This window comes from Rhagoletis zephyria, unplaced genomic scaffold, assembly GCF_001687245.7.
Source record: "Rhagoletis zephyria isolate East Lansing unplaced genomic scaffold, Rhagoletis_zephyria_1.1 Rzeph_scaffold_00127, whole genome shotgun sequence".
NCBI classification, from domain to species: Eukaryota; Metazoa; Arthropoda; class Insecta; order Diptera; family Tephritidae; genus Rhagoletis; species Rhagoletis zephyria.
The window spans coordinates 284,771-307,286 of NW_016157211.1; the positions used below are offsets into that span (position 1 = coordinate 284,771).

The 22,516-nt window shown below is 34.7% G+C and overlaps 1 protein-coding gene across 16 annotated transcripts in view; it reads right to left on the bottom strand.

Moving 5' to 3' along the window:
* Syt7 (Synaptotagmin 7) overlaps nucleotides 1-22,516 on the bottom strand; it is a 432,298-nt gene that overhangs the window by 264,402 nt on the left and 145,380 nt on the right. The window contains exons 1-2 of one of the 16 annotated variants that reach the window (XM_017636984.1): nucleotides 21,068-21,142; nucleotides 20,713-21,014 (exon numbers count right to left, since the gene is read on the bottom strand). The exons of the other annotated variants lie outside the window; for them this stretch is intronic. The gene's annotated coding sequence lies outside the window, so the exon portion shown is untranslated. Of the gene's footprint in view, nucleotides 1-20,712; nucleotides 21,015-21,067; nucleotides 21,143-22,516 lie in introns of those variants that run through there. 16 annotated transcript variants of the gene reach the window in all.

Below are 22,516 nucleotides of genomic sequence, written 5' to 3' on the forward strand. Positions count from 1 at the left end.
CCAAAAACGCTGTTTTTAGGGGTTTCAACCCCTTTTTTCTCGAAAACGTGACGTGATGGGAAGTTTTGGACCCCAGATTCGTGTTCAGCACGAAAAATCCGTTCGGAAACACCAGGTCCCGTCTTATTCGCAAAACCCTTGTAGACCAGTGTAATTAGTAGCCATACCTGCATGTATATTTAATAAATATTATTTTTATAAATACTAAATATACTGATAACTACATATTAATAAATATATTATTGAAAAATAACTTTTATATATATTATATATATACATATAAATATTTAATTTATTAATATATAATATATATATTCCGTTTCTATATTATATATATATGTATATGTATTTAATTAATATATATATTTCTATTATAAATAGATTAATATATGTATATAAATATTTAATTAATTAATAGGTGTGAAGTAATACTTAGCCAGTCTCAGATGTATAAAAGAAACACCACGGTTTTGTATATATCTATATAGAATTCAATGATTATAATTCACGTGTTTTTAGTATGGCAATTGCAATGAGAATAATTAGAAAGAAAAGGTTTGTTCGTTTGTTTACAATGATTTGTCAAAAGCAGTAGTGTAGAGATTAAATGTCAAACCAGAGTGGCCGCATACACAAGAAATATTTTAGAATGCTAATATTAACACTCCCACTCATTCTTAACATATTTACATTTACAAAAATAGAAAGCGATCTATGCATATGCTTTACATGAGAAATTCATTTCAAATTCAAAGTTTACTTATTCTCTTACATTACATCATGCCAAGTCGGATTACGTTCGATTCGTAGAGTTGCCGTGTCAAGGGTTTGGTGAAGACATCTGCCTATTGATCTCGGTTTGCGACATGCTCCAAGTGAATTTGACGACTTTGGTACAGGTCCCGTACGAACAATAGCCTGACGTCGATGTGCTTCGTTCGATGACGCAATTCTGGGTTTTTGTTGAAGAGTAGCCCCGGTTTCAATAGTTTTCAGTAAAAAGAACGTGTAGCTGGCTAGCGTTGTAAAACCGGAAGGAAGGTTTTTTTATTTGACATTTCTTAATCTTACGTTTACTTCAATTACATGGTTGCATTTATGTAGAGTTGTATAAAATATTATATTCATTCAACACTCTTCCAGAATATTTTATTTCATACAATGGTATTTTCCCATTTTATTACTTTTATAAATTATTATTATTATTTTTTTTTTTTTTTTATAATTCAGTTCCAATAGAATGACTTATTAATTTAAACCAACTTCATTTAAGAGAAATTGCAGCTTAGAAATATTTAATGCTTTCGTCAAACCGTCAGCTAACATATTTTCAGAATTTATGTAGTCTAGTGTAATTTCACCACTTACTATCTTTTCTTGTATAAATTTCGCCTTTATATCTACATGTTTAGTACGTGCCGAAAATGAGTTATTTGTAGCTATTTGCATAGTGCTTTTATTATCGCAACGAATAACTATAGATTTCAATGCGTACGGAATCAATTCAGTCTGTAGTCGTTTGAGCCACACGGATTCTTGTGCTGCACAGACAGCTGCCATTAACTCCGCTTCAGTCGACGATAATGCCACAGTATGTTGCCGTTTTGTTGTCCACGATACTGCACCGCTTTGGAACATGAAAACATATCCAGTAGTCGAACGTCTGCTGTCGATGTCACCGGCCCAATCTGCATCGCAAAAGCCGACGATATCATCAGGTCCTTTTCTGAAAGTCAAACATTTGTTAATAGTACCTTTCAAGTACCTCATGATGCGTTTTAACGCAGTCCAATGCGCCTTCCCAGGATTTTTCGAAAACCGGCTTATCAAGTTAACTGCAAAGCATATATCAGGTCTTGTGATTTGCGCAGCATAAAGCAGACACCCTACAGCTTGCATGTAAGGCACGTCAGCCATTTCCGCCTTCTCGGCTGCCGATTTTGGACACATCTCCAAAGTCAATTTCTGGTTGACGTCCAGTGGTGTAGATATGGGATGGCACGAATCCATGCCAAATCGCTTGAGAACATCGGCAATGTATTTCGACTGATCAACTTTGACGACACCATTTGCCGCATCTCGTGTTACTCGCATACCCAATACCGATGTGGCTTCGCCCATGTCTTTCATTTTAAATGAATTCATCAGACTGGCTTTTAGGTTCTTAATTTTTTGTATGTTTTTACAAAATATCAACACGTCGTCAACGTATATAGCCACAAACAGCATTTCATTGTTAGTATCCGAATGATAGATGCATTGGTCTGCTTCGCTTCTAATAAGTCCAAAACTAAGAAGGACATTATTCAATTTTTCATTCCAAACCCTACTGGACTGCTTCAGGCCATAAAGGGATTTTTTTAACTTGCACACTCTTCCGGAATTATCATCAAATCCAATGGGTTGCATCATATAAATCTCTTCTTTCAGGTCACCGTTTAAGAAAGCGGTGATAGCGTCCATTTGATGTATGGCTAAATCAAATTTTGCGGAAAGGGCCAATAGAAGTCGCAACGATGTGTACGCACGACCGGCGCAAAGGTCTCTTCATAGTCGATTCCCTTCTTCTGGCTGTATCCCTTTACCACCAATCTGGCCTTATGTCGGACTGCTTCACCACACGCGTCGACCTTGTGTTTATACACCCATTTGCATGGAATGGCCTTCTTTCCTGGTGGTAGTGTTGTGAGCTCCCACGTCTGGTTAGCCATGTGAGACGACATTTCATCTTCCATAGCTGAATTCCATAAATCAGCGTTTTTGCATGTTGATGCTTCTTCAAATGTTTGGGGTTCTTCAAAAATATAACTCATTGCGCAAAAATTATAGTCTGAACGTAATTTATTCTCAATCCTTTTAGATTTACGTACCTGGATTTCATCTTTTGATGGTAATTCAGTCAGAGCATCATTTCTCTCTTCTGAATTGTCAACTGTTTCATGATCATCATGGCTGCTGCCGTCGTCTGGGGAATCTTTCAAGTTTAGCACATCATTTGACGGCGAATCTAAACACTCATTTCTCCCCTCTGAATCGACGGCACATTCAATCGGCTGCTGCCAATACGTTTTTGAGTCAACATTTTTTAGCAAATTAGTCTTCTCACCTTCCAAACATACTACGTCGCGGCTGGTAAAAATTTTGTTAGTGTTAATATTAAGCAAACGGTAAGCCTTGACATTGTTGCTATAACCCAAAAATATGCACTCTATTGATTTCGCAGAAAATTTGCTTTTCCGTTTTTGTCTCGGTATATGCGCTAAGGCTTTGCACCCAAATACCCGCAGATGCTTCAAATCAGGCTTTCTACCCGACCATAGCTCTTCCGGACTCATTGCACCACCTTTACGTGAAATGCGATTAAGTAAATAAGCAGCTGTGTTTGCAGCTTCTGCCCAGAACTTTTCTTCAAGGCCAGAGTCCAACAGCATGCATCTTACTCGTTCCGCTATGGTGCGGTTCATACGCTCCGCCACGCCATTTTGCTGCGGGGTGTATGAGGTTGTCGTTTGGTGCACAATTCCACATTTTGTGAGAAACGTCTGCATTCTATGGTTTACGTACTCCGTCCCGTTGTCCGATCGCAGAATTGTTATGCTTCGCGAACATTGCTTTTCAACCAGATTCTTAAATTTGACGAGCTCCTCGTATACCTCACATTTCGATTTAATTGGTATCATCGACAAATGTGAGTATGTAGCGGGCGCCAGAAAACGACGATACGTTGAATGGTCCCATTACATCGGAATGGATGACATCCAATACCCCTTGCGTTGCGGTCTCACTTTGAGGAAAGGGCATTCGCGTTTGTTTGCCCATAATACAGATCGCACAATTTGACTTGTCAGCTGATTTGAAGTTCATGCCGTTGCTTGCGTTTTTCGTTTCGTTCACGAGTTCGCTGCTTATGTGGCCAAGCCTCCTGTGCCATAGTTCATAATCCACAGCTACAAATGCTTGCCCACATTGCCTTGTTGGTGTTTCACAGTCGAGTTTGTACAGCCCATTAACCAAATTAGCTGTTGCAATAATTTTGTTGCTATGTTTATCCATTATCCTACAGAAATTATCTTGAAAGACAATCTTTTTTCCATTCAGAGCCATTTGACTCACTGAAAGTAGGTTTGTACACAAATCTGGAACATATTGAACATTCCGAACAGTAACTTCTCCTTTATTCTTGCCATTCTTAACCGACAGTGTCAAATCACCTACACTGCTCACAAGTATTTTGTTATTGTCGGCAATTGTAATGGATTTGTTTGTAGTTTCTTTTCTGTTCCGTAAAAACTGATCACTACACGTCATGTGATTCGTAGCACCTGAGGCAATGTGCCAATTTGGAGTAGATTTAACATTTGTGCATAACGAGGCTAACAAAATTTGACGTTTTTCAATTTTTTTCTTATTCGTGCAGTTCTTACTAAGGTGACCAGGTTGATTACATGAGTAACAGCGAAAACTTTTCTTTTTGTACTTATTTTTTGATTTGTCTGTGTACAATGCATTCTCTTCATTGCTTTTTGCATCAAATTTAACGTCTTGCAATAGAAGAGATTTAATTGAGTCTACACTCAACACCTTTTTTGAATTTTCTACAGCTAGCACAAGTGATTTAAACTCATCTGGCAAACCAGCCAACAAAAGGGATGCGACCAGCTCATCACCAATATTAAGTCCAGCAGTTGTAACTTTAATTGAAGTTAGTACCATGGTATTAATATATTCCTGCATCGACGGAAAATCACTCAACTTCAGTTGTACCAGTTGCTTTAACAATTCCACCTTTCTTGTGAGGCCTTTGTCCTCGTACGCTTCCATTAAACTATCCCATGCTGCTTTTGCTGTTGATTTCCCTGCGATTATTCCAAAATTGCTTGGATCTATCATGAGGTAAATTTCGGCAGATGTGCGACTGTCTGCTTCCTTTTCTTTTTCAGATGCACCTGCATCCAGGCCATTTTCAACTGTTTTCCACAGTCCCTTGATTACCAAGTACGATTTCGCTTGTTGTTTCCACACATCGAAATTTTCTCTACCACGTAGTTTTTCAAAAGGGAAGTATGGTGTACTAGAACTCATCTTTATTCTTCTGCATCCACATAGTTCGCAAGGCCCGATGAACAAAAATCTCAGCAACTACTAGCCAATTAGTTAAATTTACCGAATACTACAATGTTTTAGCGCAGGCCCATAACCTGTTGAAGAGAAGCCCCGGTTCCAATAGTTTTCAATAAAAAGAACGTGTAGCTGGCTAGCGTTGTAAAACCGGAAGGAAGGTTTTTTTTTATTTGACATTTCTTAATCTTACGTTTACTTCAATTACATGGTTGCATTTATGTAGAGTTGTATAAAATATTATATTCATTCAACAGTTTTGCACCAACTTTATTGCACTCAAATTGTCAATGTGCAAAATTGTAGACTTCTGTTGTTGGAGGCCAATATCTTTTAGTAACTGCCGCAACCAAACAGCTTCCTTCGCACCTTCAGTAATGGCCATAAACTCAGCTTCCGTTGTTGACTGTGCGACCGTACTTTGTCTTTGGCTTCTCCATGTAATCACACCGTTTCCTATCTTGAATGCATACCCTGTTGTTGATCGTCGGGTGTCCAAATCTCTTGCGTAGTCGGCATCCGTGTAACCGACCAAAGACACTTCGTTCGAGTTCCCATATGTGATGCCCAGTGATTTCGTGTGATTTAAATAACGAAAAATTCGTTTGATGGCACAAATGTGTGTGCTATTAGGGGCTTCCAAAAACTTACTGACTTCTCCCACTGCATAGGAAATATCCGGCCGCGCGACTGTTGCAGCGTATGTCAACGATCCACATGCCTGCCGATATGGAAAATTTGAGTTACCTTCTTCTTTCGACTTAGTCAATATTGTGCCAGCATCGAATGGTGTGGAAATGATTTTCGATTCGTTCATGCGGAATTTCTGGACAATTTTGTTAATATACGATGCCTGCGTGATTTTTATTGTTTTGGCTATTCGATGGTGTTTGATTTCCATGCCAATGTAATATTCGCCGTTTCCCAATGTGATTTTAAACTCATTTCTAAGCTTCTTGAAATTTCTGTGAGAAAGAATTAAGCCATCATCAACGTATAGCAAAACGATTACCTTTTCTCCACTGATGCATCCATAGAAAAAACATGTGTCCGCCTTTGATTGTTCCAAACCACAGCGTTGAAGAAAATCCACAAACTTTGAGTTCCAGGCTCTCGATGCTTGTTTGAGACCGTACAGGCTCCGCTTTAATTTACACACTTTATTCGGCTCGTGGTCGATTCCATCCGGTACTTGCATGTAAATAGTTTCTTTCAGGTCATCATTTAAGAATGCTGTTTTTACATCAAATTGTGCGATCTCCATGTCTTCAACTGCTGCAATAGCTAAAATGCATCGAACCGTTTCATAACGAACGACAGGAGAAAACGTTTCCTTGTAGTCAATGCCGGCAGATTGGGAATAACCCTTAGCCACAAGCCGAGCTTTGTACTTTGGTTCCTCATTTGGAGGCATCTTCAATTTAAATACCCATTTATTACCTTGCATTTTTCCGGCCGATCGACAAGATCCCATGTATCGTTTTCGTTCAATGACTCTATTTCTTCCCGCACTGCTTTCATCCATTGTTTCGATTCATTAGAAAGTTTTGCCTCCTGAAAAGTCAACGGTTCAATCGAAATAGCTGACAAGGCCATATCAGCCTGGTAGAATTCAGTTGGCTTTGGATTCGGACGCAAGCCCAATCGCTTTGGGTCATAGTCCTTTTTCTTCGGACTAACTGCTGCGTCACCGACACCATGGTATTCGTCGTCTTCACTTGAACTTTCTACAATTGTTTTTATCGATTTTGGTGATTCACCTTTTATTACCTCTTCCGTCTTGTCGGACATTGATTCATCCTCCGGTATAATTAACGATTCGCTTCGAATAAAATTCTCATGAAATTTAACGTCGCAACTTACAAATACTTTTCTTGACTCAGGATCATACAGTCGAAAGTTCTGGCTTGTAGGCTCGTATCCCACCAAAAATACTTTCTTTGATTTCATATCCCATTTCTTGCGAAAAACTTTTGGAATGTGAGCATAAGCAATGGTACCAAACACTTTTAAGTGACCAAGAAACGGTTTCTCACCAAACCACTGCTCATAGGGTGTGGTTTTCCTACTTTGTGAGTTTGTCGTTCGATTCAAAATAAAAACCGCTGTTTGAACCGCCTCGGGCCATAATGATTTATCCATATTGCTTGCTAATAACATTGTTCGCGCTGACTCAACAACTGTTCGATTATCGCGTTCGATGCGACCGTTCTGCTCGGGAGTATTTGGTGCAATGCGTTCAATCACAATACCTCTCTTCGCTAATGTGTTTCTTACGTCTTGGTTAATGAACTCGGTTCCGTTGTCGCATCGAATACGTTTCACTTTGCATTCTTTGGAATTTTCGACGAATGACAAAAATTCTTCCAGACGCGCATTGCTTTCGGACTTGTGTCCCAAACAAAACCGTTCTGAATGTTGTAGCTTCATCTTTCAACAGCAAAAAATAATTTTGGTCACCGATTCCCATCGTTTCCATTTTTCCACACAAGTCAATGTAAAAACATTCACCCTTCGAAACGTCTCGCCTCTCAGTTAACGGATGTGAGCTCCGATGAGACTTTCCAAACTGACACTCTTCACAAAAAAAAACTCATTTGCATTAGTGACTTCGATTCCGTTTACCAAATTCTTATTGACCATCGATTTAATTTGAGCTACGTTGATGTGACCCAACCTTCTGTGCCACTGTTGCAACGACGCCGAAGAATTGCACTCTTTTGAAACGAAGCATGAATTAGCACGATTGTTAATTGCTGGACGAAATAACATCCGCACCAAGTCGTTTTCATCTTTTACCCCGACTGCTACAATCTCTTCTGATTTTAAAACAATGCATTTGCTCGATTCAAATTTCACACTAAACCCCATTCGTGTCAACTGGCCAATTGATAACAAGTTCACTGTTGATTTCGGTGCATACCGTACGTTTTCTAGTCGACGAGTCTCCCAGCTACCGTTTACAAATGCTTCGACCTTAATTGTTCCAGTGCCAAGAATGTCGATAACTTCATCATTTGCCAGTTTAACACTTTCCAAACTGACACTTTCACAAAAAAAACTCATTTGCATTAGTGACTTCGATTCCGTTTACCAAATTCTTATTGACCATCGATTTAATTTGAGCTACGTTGATGTGACCCAACCTTCTGTGCCACTGTTGCAACGACGCCGAAGAATTGCACTCTTTTGAAACGAAGCATGAATTAGCACGATTGTTAATTGCTGGACGAAATAACATCCGCACCAAGTCGTTTTCATCTTTTACCCCGACTGCTACAATCTCTTCTGATTTTAAAACAATGCATTTGCTCGATTCAAATTTCACACTAAACCCCATTCGTGTCAACTGGCCAATTGATAACAAGTTCACTGTTGATTTCGGTGCATACCGTACGTTTTCTAGTCGACGAGTCTCCCAGCTACCGTTTACAAATGCTTCGACCTTAATTGTTCCAGTGCCAAGAATGTCGATAACTTCATCATTTGCCAGTTTAACACTTTCCAAACTGACACTTTCACAAAAAAAACTCATTTGCATTAGTGACTTCGATTCCGTTTACCAAATTCTTATTGACCATCGATTTAATTTGAGCTACGTTGATGTGACCCAACCTTCTGTGCCACTGTTGCAACGACGCCGAAGAATTGCACTCTTTTGAAACGAAGCATGAATTAGCACGATTGTTAATTGCTGGACGAAATAACATCCGCACCAAGTCGTTTTCATCTTTTACCCCGACTGCTACAATCTCTTCTGATTTTAAAACAATGCATTTGCTCGATTCAAATTTCACACTAAACCCCATTCGTGTCAACTGGCCAATTGATAACAAGTTCACTGTTGATTTCGGTGCATACCGTACGTTTTCTAGTCGACGAGTCTCCCAGCTACCGTTTACAAATGCTTCGACCTTAATTGTTCCAGTGCCAAGAATGTCGATAACTTCATCATTTGCCAGTTTAACACTTTCCAAACTGACACTTTCACAAAAAAAACTCATTTGCATTAGTGACTTCGATTCCGTTTACCAAATTCTTATTGACCATCGATTTAATTTGAGCTACGTTGATGTGACCCAACCTTCTGTGCCACTGTTGCAACGACGCCGAAGAATTGCACTCTTTTGAAACGAAGCATGAATTAGCACGATTGTTAATTGCTGGACGAAATAACATCCGCACCAAGTCGTTTTCATCTTTTACCCCGACTGCTACAATCTCTTCTGATTTTAAAACAATGCATTTGCTCGATTCAAATTTCACACTAAACCCCATTCGTGTCAACTGGCCAATTGATAACAAGTTCACTGTTGATTTCGGTGCATACCGTACGTTTTCTAGTCGACGAGTCTCCCAGCTACCGTTTACAAATGCTTCGACCTTAATTGTTCCAGTGCCAAGAATGTCGATAACTTCATCATTTGCCAGTTTAANGTTTCCGAAATTGCATAAAGGAAATTTTTGCACATGCAGCAGTACATAGCATGTATTTAGGCGCCTGGTGTTAGCAGACGCGCCTAAACAGTCATCAAGAGCAGAAAAAGCATATGATTTCGACTCTCTTTTTGATCTGTCTTTCGATTGCTTATTTTTCTCTATGCAATCCCGTCTCCAATGACCAACTTGACCACAAGAGAAACAAGCTGACTTTGGTTTTCCGTTAGTTTGTGGTTTCCTTTTCTTTTTATTATTCTCATGTTTTGCACTAAACGCTGTTTCGACTGAAGCTGTACTCTCGCGCTCAACTTTGTTCATCGAATCTTCTTCTAACTGCAATTTTGCTAAAAGTGTGTCCATGCTTCGGCACTCTTTGATATTGAACCATACTGTGCGAAAATTACTATACTTTGATGACAACCCGCTGATGATGCGGCACATTTTGAGGTTATTCGACAATTTCTCGCCCTGATCATCGATTTCATGTGCCAAATAGCAAACCCTTGACACATATACCGCCACCTTCTCATCATCGTTCATTCTCATTGCAAAATATTCTTCATACAAACCCATGACTTTCACATCGCTTCGCTTGTTGTGTATGCCCTCCAACAAATCCATAATTTCCTTCGACGTTTTGCAGCTCAAAACAAGTTTACTTTGATCTGCTGCAAGTGATGCAAATAATACTGGCATTGCCAAACCGTCTTTTTGCATCCACTTCTTCAGATCGTCCACCGCTGTCTCAGCCGGTTTCGTAAATTTTCCGCTGACAACATCTTCCAAGTCTTTTGCTCTAAGAATTGCACTTACTTGGAATTTCCACGTCTTAAAATTACTTCCGTCAAGCCGATGTGAAATTAGCGTGCCCTCAAAAGCCGCACTATTCATCCTGAATTTCTCAATATATATATGTATGTGCCCTCTTAAATTGTTTTCACTTTTGTGCGTGAACTGGGCCTATAACCTGTGAAATAATACTTAGCCAGTCTCAGATGTATAAAAGAAACACCACGGTTTTGTATATATCTATATAGAATTCAATGATTATAATTCACGTGTTTTTAGTATGACAATTGCAACGAGAATAATTAGAAAGAAAAGGTTTGTTCGTTTACAATGATTTGTCAAAAGCAGTAGTGTAGAGATTAAATGTCAAACCAGAGTGGCCGCATACACAAGAAATATTTTAGAATGCTAATATTAACAATAGGTATCTATATTCTAATAAAAAAAAAACCCTAAGATTCATAGATCTATAAACATTCTGTTATATTTATTAATAGATAAGATAATCTGACGTTCCACATTTATATAGATATGTGTTAAGGCCACCCTTTTATTATCATCTACTAGTTGAGCTAACGTATTGATCTTTTAACTCTCGGAAATGGATATATTGGCATATTTAGTTATCTACTATTAATTTTAATTTTATTACAAAAATTACTTTTTTTTATACACTATATCATGTTATAATATAAAATACAAAATTATATTTACAACATTAAAATTTATATTAAATATAAAAAAAAAAACATGGAAAATGTAATAGAAGGCTTATCATGAATAAACGCTCTAATTTTAATAACATGACAAAAAATTGCTCCTCTTGTATTAATTTCTTATACTAATTGAAGAAATTTTATTTATTTAGTAATTATTTTTTCAACAGTAATAGGTTCATTGGGAGGATTAAATCAAACTTCTCTTCATAAATTAATAACTTTCTCTTCAATTAATCATTTAGGTTGAATATTAACTGCTATACAAGCTAGTGAATCAACTTGATTAAGTTATTTTTCTATATATTCATTTCTATCTTTTAGATTAATTTTTATGTTTAATAATTTTAAAATATATTATATTAATCAAGTTTTTAATTCATTTTTCAATTCAAAAATTTTAAAATTTTGTTTATTTTTTAATTTATTGTCTTTAGGTGGTCTTCCCCCATTTATTGGATTTTTACCAAAATGATTAGTTATTCAATTATTAATTGTTAATAATCAATATATTTTAATGACAATTATAACTGTAATAACTTTAATTACATTATTTTTTTACTTGCGGTTATGTTTTGCCGCATTTATATTAAATTATTCTGAAAATAATTGAATTAATATTATACAAATAAATAATTTTTCATTTAAATGCATGCTATTTTTTTCTTTTATTTCAACGTTCAGATTAATTTTAATTTCTTTAATTTATTTTATTTTTTAATTACAAATAAATTTAGCTATAAATATTTATAAAAAGGTTTTAAGTTAAAAAAACTAATAACCTTCAAAGTTATAAATATAAGTTAAATCTTTTAAGCCTTAGTAATTATTTTACTCCTTTAGAATTGCAGTCTAATATCATTATTATGACTATAAAGCCTAATTGATTAAAAAGAATTAATTCTTATAAATAGATTTACAGTCTATCGCCTAAATTCAGCCATTTAATCGCGACAATGACTATTTTCAACAAATCATAAAGATATTGGAACTTTATATTTTATTTTTGGAGCTTGAGCCGGAATAGTAGGAACCTCTCTTAGAATTCTAATTCGAGCTGAATTAGGACACCCAGGAGCTTTAATTGGTGATGATCAAATTTATAATGTAATTGTAACAGCACATGCTTTTGTTATAATTTTTTTCATAGTAATACCTATTATAATTGGTGGGTTTGGAAATTGATTAGTACCTTTAATATTAGGAGCACCAGATATAGCATTTCCTCGGATAAACAATATAAGTTTTTGGTTATTACCCCCTTCTCTTACACTACTACTAGTTAGTAGTATAGTNAGAAATTGCTTTAATTTTACCAATAATTTTAATTATTAAAATTTCAAATATTTTTATATGAACAATTACTTCAATTATTTTTATTATTATTTTAATTATTGGTTTATATCATGAATGAAATCAAGGAATATTAAATTGATCAAACTAGGGTTGTAGTTAATTATAACATTTGATTTGCATTCAAAAAGTATTGAAATTTCAATCTACCTTAATTAATTGAATATGAAGCGATTTATTGCAATTAGTTTCGACCTAATTTTAGGTAATTTAAATACCCTTATTTTCAATTAATATCTATCTATTAATTGAAGCCAAAAAGAGGCTTATCACTGTTAATGATAGAATTGAGATTTATACTCCAATTAAGGAAGTATGATGTTCAAGAAAAAGCTGCTAACTTTTATCTTTTAATGGTTAAATTCCATTTATACTTCTGTTTATATAGTTTAATAAAAACATTACATTTTCATTGTAAAATTAAAATATTCTTTTTTATAAATTACAAATATTAGTTCACTACATTCAAGAATTATTTAATTACCCTAACATCTTCAATGTTATACTCTAAGTTTAAGCTACTTGAATAAAATAATAAAAAAAATCTAAATAAAAAAGTAATTCATAAAACAAATAATAGCAAATAAATTTTTAAGTTATTATTATGAAAAAAAAAATTTCAATTAGAAAATTTAATTAACCTATTGTATAAATTTTGACCACCTAAAAATTCTGATCAACCCTGATCAAATGATTTATAAACTAGTCCCCCTAAATTTAATGGAAAGTTAATAATTCCATAAGTACAAATATAAGGCATAAATCATATGGAACCAAAAAAATAACTAACTAAATAATTATTAAATGATTTATTTAAATGAAATAAAGAAACATGAGAAATTAAATAACCTATTAATCCCCCAATGATACAAACAAATAAAGTTAATAATTTTATATATATGGGCAAACAAATTATATAGGGAGTAGGAAAAATTAACCATCTAAGAATTCTCCCCCCAATAATTCTTATAATTAATAAGCCTCTTATTCCACGAAGTATAATTCAACCCTCATCTCTTAATATATTCAAAGAACCACAGTTTAATTCTCCCGTTATTGAATAATAAATCAATCGAAAAGAATAACAAACTGTTAATCCAGTAGAAAAAAAATATAAAAAGAAGGAAAAAAAATTAATATAACTTAATGAAACAATTTCTAAAATTATATCTTTAGAATAAAATCCAGCTAAAAAAGGTATTCCACATAAAGCTAAATTAGCAACATTAAAACAAGAAGTACTTAAAGGTATATAAACCCCTAATCCCCCTATTAAACGAATATCTTGTGAATTTTGTATATTATGAATAATAGCCCCCGCACATATAAATAATAAAGCCTTAAATAATGCATGAGTTAAAAGATGAAAAAAAGCCAATTTATAAAATCCCATTGATAAAATTCTTATTATTAATCCTAACTGACTTAATGTAGAAAGAGCAATAATTTTTTTTAAATCAAATTCAAAATTAGCCCCTAATCCAGCCATAAATATTGTTAATCCAGATAATAATAACAATAACTGACCTAAAAAAGAATTATTTAATAAAATATTAAAACGAATTAATAAATAAACACCAGCAGTTACAAGAGTTGAAGAATGAACTAAAGCAGAAACAGGAGTTGGAGCAGCTATGGCAGCCGGTAATCAAGAAGAAAAAGGAATTTGAGCTCTCTTTGTTATAGCAGCTAATACTATTAATCCACCAATTACTTCTATTTCAATTCTATTTTTCATTGATTCTAAATAAAAAATATAATTTCAACTTCCATAATTTAATATTCAAGCAATTGCAAGTAAAAAAGCAACATCACCAATACGATTAGATAAAGCAGTTAATATCCCAGCATTATAAGATTTAACATTTTGAAAATAAATAACTAAACAATAAGAAATTAATCCTAACCCATCTCAACCTAATAAAATTCTAATTATATTTGGTCTAATAATTAATAACATTATAGATAATACAAATATAAAAACTAATATAATAAAACGTTTAATATTAGTATCACCACTTATATATTCTTTTCTATAATAAATTACTAAAGAAGCAATTAATAAAACAAAAGATATAAATAATAAACTTATTCAATCAAATAAAATAGTTATTACAATTCTAGAAGAATTTAATGAAATAAGTTCTCATTCCAAAAAAATACAATAATCTCTTAATAAAAATTTCAAACTAAAAATAAATAAATTAATTATAATTCTAAATAAAATTAAAAATCTAATTCTACAAATTGATAAATATTTTTTCACAATTTAAAATGACATAAATCATATCATTGACACCACAAATCAATATTTTAAATAAACTATTTAAATTTTAAAGTCAAATTATACAAATTTCACTTTTTAAAATTAATAAATTTAAAGGAAATCAATGAAGTATTAAAATGAAATATTCACGAGAGTATTAAAATGAAAATGAAAAAACCCCAGAAAATTCCTTTCCATGTTGTCTATATGCATATAAATATAAAGTATATGCAGCTCTAAAAAAAGATAATAAAGATAAAGAAATTATAGTTAATCATGATCAACTAACAATTCTATTTAATAAAGAAATTTCACCTAATAAATGTAATGAAGGTGGTGCAGCTATATTACATGAACTTAATAAAAATCATCATAAAGTTATTGAAGGTATAAAATTTAATAATCCCTTATTAATTAATAAACTTCGACTTCCTAATCGTTCATAAGTTATATTAGCTAAACAAANGTCTACATGAAATTGCAAACATTTTTTCATGTGCTAAAAATCGTACTTACCTAAAAGGCTACATGTCCAAAATTATTTCTACGTGTTCCTAATTAATTAAGCTTTGTATATTTATTGATTCCTCCAAAATTGGGCCATGTAATATTAAAATTAACACATTTTTCTGCGTTGTTTACATATTTTTATATGCGTTTTGGCATTTCTATCTCGCAATTGCACCAAGATGACGTCACACAAAAATCCCCTCTTATTGGCGCAATCTTGTATTCTATCATTCTTGAGGTAGGAGTATGTGGTCGCTATTCCACAAGAGACCTGTTTCAAAACGGCTCCCATTACGTATTGTTGTTTTTTCAAGTAGTTCCTTCGCCCTGCTACTGCAGCACTATCTACGTGCTTCCCTGTGGAATTAACATATAAATCATCATCTATAATATGGTTCCTGACTAGGTTTTCAAGCCTTTCTTCGCTTTGAGCTTGTACAAAAAATGAATGCTGACTTTCAGATTCGGAGATTTTCCGTTCGCTTTCTGAGCCGTACACGAGCCAGCCAAGCTTCGTAAGAAAACTGCCGGGCCTCGCCGTCCGTCCGCGGCCGTTCTCTTTGCTACGCCTAGATGTGCGTTATCAAGTCCGATTAATAGCTGAGGAGTCGCCGAACTATAGTCTGAAATTGGCAGACGCTATGTATACCTATATTTAGATTGCAGCTCAGAAATATCTAGTGTTTGCTTGGGAAGTTGTAAATCGTCTACTACTTTGATGTTTTTTGTGCTGAATTTTCTACTCCCAGGTTGAGAGCTGGAAATTTGTACGTGGACCCCAAAAGCCAGCTTCGTTACCGTGTTATTTCCGAGCCATTGCAATATCAATTTTTCTTTCTTCCCCTTCAGTCCGAGGCTGTCAGCTAAACTGTTGTTCATCAGCGATATTGATGATCCTTCATCCAGGAAGGCGTAGCATGCCTTTTCCTTTCCATTGGCATATAGTGTTACTGGTAAGATCTTAAATAACACCTTCGAGTTCCCCGATTGCCTCGTAGTGCTGGTAAGAATCAATTGTTGTGAATGTTGAGTCTCGTTTCGGAGTCGCAAGATATCAGTGTTTGCGGCCTCGTCAACATGTAGAAGCCCATGAACCTTTCTTGAGCAGTTACGCGCGGAGCATTTGTGCTTGTATACACATCTGTTGCTCCTGTGGCCATCCTTCATGCAGTTAAAGCATAGCTTTCTTTCACATTCGACTCGCCAACTTGATTCGTTGTTCATATCGAGAAAACGCTTACACTTCGATATGTGATGTGCCTCTGAACATAGTCTGAATAACGTATGGTTACCGCTCTCCACCTCATCCATATGAAAAAATCTTGCTCGGGCTTCGCCTCTTCCTTCAGCTGTGCGCGCCTGCGGATTCGAAGTAATGCCGGCCGCGTTTACCAGGCGTGCTATTTCTTGCAACCAGTTACTAAAGTGACTTATTGTGGCTCTTGGTACTATATGCACTGCATAACGTGCCCAATCCAAGCGTCTTTGCATTGGGAGCTTAAGGAGCAGCTCTTCCATAAGAGTCGGGTTACTCAAATGGTACTCACACCCTGCGGATTCTAAAAACGTAGCTAAATTCTGGACTTTTGTAGCGGTCTGGCTTTAAACTAACAATTCGGGCCTACCAAAACGTTCATGTAGTGCTTCAATGACGCGCATCACGTTGCTGCTGTGAATGAGCAAACACTCAGCGACCTCGCGTGCTTTGCCCCTGATAGCTTTCTGAAGTCGTAGCATATTTTGCCGATCACTATATCTGTATTCCTCTGTGGTCATAACAAAGGATTCGCGGAACATTGGCCAATCTTCGGGTTTCCCATCGAATTCTGGGAGATCATAAAGTTTTTTGTTCGCATTTACCCTGGTGGTGGCCAATGTTCGGTTTAAGTCGGCTAATGTTCCGGCGATCGAAAGGTTACTTTCTTCAGCCTCACTAATTACCGACGGAGGGACGCTGGCAGTGGTCTGAGCATTAGTTGCAGTAGCATTGTTATCGTTCGAATTGCTAAGTTTCGCTATGGCATTTTGAAGTTCTTGCAACTGTTTTGCCATCGCGTTTATCTGCGTTTCAAGCGCCAATGGGTGTTGTGGGCACCGTTGCCGTTTTGGTCCAATTGGACCAAAATTGGTAGCTTCATTTTCCTTTGATAGTTTGGTTGGTTTGATGAAGCTTTTGGTAGGCAAAAATGTTTTGAAAAGTCAATCAAAATGAGTATTAAAATTTGTTCACTTACTTTGCGTTTACACGTTGAAAACATTGCTTTCACTTGCTCACACGTATAAGTTTTCTTTGTTTCTTCCAAATTTTACTAAGCACACAATTTTCTGCGAACAAAAACTGACTTCCCAAAGCTATGATCGATCAGCTGTTGAAATTGAACAAAAATTTGCATATCGTCTTGAAAGAAAAATTGGTGATAGGCAATTTGCAAGTTGGAGTGTATGCAAATTGAAACAAAATTTGGAAATTTTTTATTGAAATGCATAAAATCTCAGATTTTGTTTTTTCAAACATAAAACTTTTTTGATATGAATTGAATTGAGTAGTCCACTTGCAAACAGCGTTATGTGATTTTATAATAGAAAGCCATCAATTTGAAAAAACGACTACGACAACAAGTAACATTTAAATTGAATCTTTTTTATTATCACCTAAAAATTTGGATAAATAAGTGCCTTATAAAATTATAACATAACATACCATGACATAAGATAACATTAACAGTCTACACGACCTAAAGCAGTTTTCTAGGTTCATCAGAAGATGGATACCTTTGAAAGTTTATAAATAAGTATGATAGCGACTTTTGGAAGAAGAGTTAAGATTTTATGCTATTTTTTCATAATATAAAAATATTTTGCACTGTGTTGTTAGTGGACATGAAAGTACTTTAAATACAGGTACGCAATCCACCAAAAACTAAAAATCGAAAAAATTTTACATAGCGCACTTTGCAAGTGGACTACTCAATTAATCTCAAAGGTATTTTTACATACATTTATTACAAAAGTTTTTTACACAATACGTTTATTCTTTTATTTAAAAGCCGGAATTTGTTTTGTTTAGCATTAAATATTGGTATGAATGGTTAACCAACACCGTAAACAATATTATACTGTAACCCTGTAGGGAAACGAACTAGTGCGGAACTGGTTCGGTTCTAGTGCATTTGGAACCATGACTAGTACGCGTTAATTCTCTTTTATATGCTAGCGACTGGCGAATTTAACATTGCGATGTCCTAGGAATTGTCAATTGTCCCCCGTTACATCCCTTTGGCGATAGTTCCGAACCAGTTCTAAATTCGACAGATAGGGTCTAGTTCGTTTTCCATCCCTTTTTCTATAGTTCCAAACCAGTTCATAATTCGACAGATGAGATCTAGTTCGATCTTTATCCATTTTTTATAGTTCCCAACCTGTTATAAATTCGTCACCTTAGATCTACATTTCTAATCAGGCTTGTCGAAACATTTCCCTTTTATATTAAATACGATCGGTTGAAGGAAGGACAATACCATCACAAATGTTTAAACGCATTTATTAAAAATTTATAAACCACATTAGTAGTAGTAGTAGTATTAAACTTAAGTAGTAAGTAAAAAACAAAAGTGCGTTCTGCTTAAAAGTAAAAATATTAGTTCACTTTGTCTTACTTGTCTAAATTTAAGCATATTGATTTTTAAGTAAATTCAGTTCTTTTTAAGCTTATATGTATATGAAGTACTTCGAAAGTTTTTGTCGTACTTAACTTAAATAAGATATACAGTCAGTCAATAAAGTTTAGGTACAGTGAAGTTTTTACAATACCGGCAACTATTTTTTAAATATTTTATTTTTCCCTAATTTTTTATAAAAATATGGTTAATTCTACACCAAAAACCCCAAAAATCAGAGTTCCAAACCTTATGCAAAATTAAAGAAAACTCTGCGAATTTCCATCCAAGTATTGCAATTTACACTCTTTAGAAAAAAGTTAAGTACTCAGTTATTAGCCCATTCAATTTTAGTATAACAAAGTGCAAGTTTGAGGTAGCTAGGACTTACCATTGATATTTAGCAATTTTTTTTTTGTTGTTTGGTAAGTCCTAGCTTCCTCACACTTGCACTTCATTATACTAAAATTGAATGGGCTAAAAAACTTTTTCTAGAGAGCGTAAATAGAAAGTGAATTATTTTAATGAAATTTTGCAGAATTTTCTTAAATTTTGCACAAGGTTTGGAACTCTGATTTTTGGGGATTTTGTTGTAGAATTGACCATATTTTTATAAAAAATTACCGAAAACTAAAATATTTAAAAAATAGTTGCCCGTATTGTAAAAAATTCGTTGTACCTAAACTTTATTGACTGACTGTATTAAGGTAGCTGTGCTGGATTGCATAAAAAAAAAATTAATTTGTCTTTTCTTAAAAAAAAGGTAGCTCTGGTGGCTTGCATTTTTAAATAAATTTAGTGAGAAAGTGGTAATTATTTTGACACTTTTTTTTTAAATGGCTCTTTTTCTGCAACTGCATTACCTTTCTCAATTGTCCTTCAGGATCTTGGCCTTTGTTTATGGAATCACTAAGTATAATGATTATTAAGCAACTCAAAAACTATACCAGCGTGATTACCGACGTATCCTTTTGAGAGGTAGCCGCACCCCTATAAGAGTAATAAGACCCAAACTTTTCAGGTCAAAATTTCAGTAGGTTGCGTCTGTATGGCCTTTTAAATTTTATAAATTATCATTATTTTTAAGTGGAAAAATAAAACTCAAAATTAAAGATAATCTCTGCGCGAAAAAAAATCATAAAATAATCATAATTTGTAATGCCAAAAATAAAAATCAAATAATAATTATTTCCGTTTGAGCGAAAAAATAAAACTCAATAATAATTCATAAAATAATGATTAAATGCTGATTTAAATTATTTTACTCATAATGATTACCTTCCCTGCTTTTAAAATTTGAAATAAAATAGGTTACTGAAAGTACCACATTTCATTGCTTTTGGACTGGTGCGGGACTAGTTACTATCGGACTGTTTCGTTTTTGGGGAAAAAGAACTAGTAGTGAACTAGAAATTTGGTTCACTAGTTCGTGTTTTCCCTACAGGGAAATGTAGCTAAAGACCCCGTAAATTCAAGAAATTTCGTTTTAATGATGAACAAAAATTTGGTAGTTTGGAAATTGATTTGGTAGGCATTTTGGTACCTAAAACTAAACTCAAGTGGCAACACTGGTTGTGGGTGCGTGGTTGCACCCTGTTCGCGGGCGGTAGTATTAAACTCGTTGTTGCTATTGTTGTCTTCGTCTTGCATATTGGATGCTGCACGAGTCAATACCATTTTTTAAGATGGCCGTCAACACAGATTTCTGACACGCGTTTATGCCGTTATGCGAAGAACTAGAATTTTCTAACACGCTATTATGCCGTTATGCGAAGAACTAGAATTTTCTACGGCACGGCTCACGCAATACCCTTTTTGGACCCTAAGCTAACCAATAAATGACACAACACACCACCGAACTTACCCCAATCACTTTCCAGGACCTCACATCCGCAACTCTGCTACAATCTTTCGGTAAGTCGATCAGCGTTCTGGTACTTTTGATGCCGGTCCACTTTAAACCAGCTTTCTCGAGCTTCTCGTTGGCCGGACTTCTGTTGACCGGATTTTCTTGATGCTCTATGGCCAATTCAATTTCGTTGCGAATAAAATAAAAATATGTTCCAGCATAGAGGGAGCCAAGAAATAAAAACGGGCGTACTTTCAGTTTTTACACGAGTAAACTTTGGTGACACAGCACAGCGCAGTTTGCACAGTTTTTATTTTCTAAAAATGCAGTATAAGTCTTATAGTTCAATGAAATACAAACATATTCTTACATTCGTTTTGGTCCCTTATCTCCTTGCTGGTTGAATTTTAAGTGGCAAGAATACACAAATCAATGAACACAAAATTAGCAATTACAAACATATAGATATGACACATTTCGATTTTTCCAGCAGGAGCAGTGTTGCCAGAAGGGCCAGATTTTACAGTGTTTAGGGTAGTATCAAACGCAAACGATAATTTAACTATTAAATCGAATAGATTTGCCAACATCGTCGTTGAATAAATTAACGCGGTTTTAGAAAAATTTGAATAATCTTCCGATTGAATTTCACAAAGAAGTAAAAATATTTTCGTTCTTAAAATATTAAGGATTTTATACATATCTGGCAAACTTTTCTCTTTTCCCTGAAGTTCAAGGTTCAAATCATTTAAAAGAGTTGTTGTATCAGTTAAAAACGCTAAGTCTAAAATAAAAGCGTTATCTTTTAACAACGTTATCCAGCGTTGTTCTTTGTTTTCAATTTCTAAAAACTGTAATACTTCTTCCCTTAGGCCAAGCAACCGGTTGAGACAATCGCCGCGGCTTAGACATCTAACTTCGGTGAAGATTTTAAGATCAAGGTGACTAGCATTTTTGTTTTTTAAAAAATTCACAAATTTTCTATGGGAAAGTGATTGATGCCCGCCTCGCATTTTGTTTATAATTTGGTCTGCAGTCTTCATGACAGGGTGGTCTGTTAAAAGAGCGGCCTGATGAATAATGCAGTGAAAAGACTGAACTGTAATTCCATGTTTACTCAATTGACCTATGAACCCTTCGTGCTTTCCAATCATTACGTTTGCACCGTCCGTACATACTCCAGCAAATTGTTTCATATTAACAAGTGAGAAATTCTTTTCATTGACAATGTCAAACAAACATTTTCCTGTTACGTTTTCATAAAAACTCTCAATAGAATATAGAGTTTCGTAAATTTTGTAATCGGTGTGCACGCATTGAATACAAACTGCTAGTTGACAAATATCGTTAATGACAGTGCTTTCATCTAGACATATTGAAAAAAATTTGCAATCCTCTAAATTTTTTTCGATTACTGATTTAATACATATGGCTAACTGATCTGTACGACGCACTATAGTTCTCGGAGATAAAGGCAAAGACATAACTAGATCAGAATCAAAATTGAGTTTATTTAAAACTTTTATTGCAATGTTTTTGATGAATTTACCATCAGAAAATGGTCTACCCTGCCATATAATATCTAAACGTATTAAGCTTGATAACTCCATTTTTAATTTCATTTTCTTATTTTTTGCCTTCTCAAAGTCCTCCATTTGAGTCAACCAACATCTTAGCTTTTGCAAAAATAAAGCCTTTTTATTGTTAAAAATATTGCCTCTTTCTAATTCGCTAAAACTATTTATATTATTGTGAAAAGAATCATAGTGCCTTTTAAAAACGTGCACTTGTTTTGCTGAAAAGCATTTGTAGCATAACA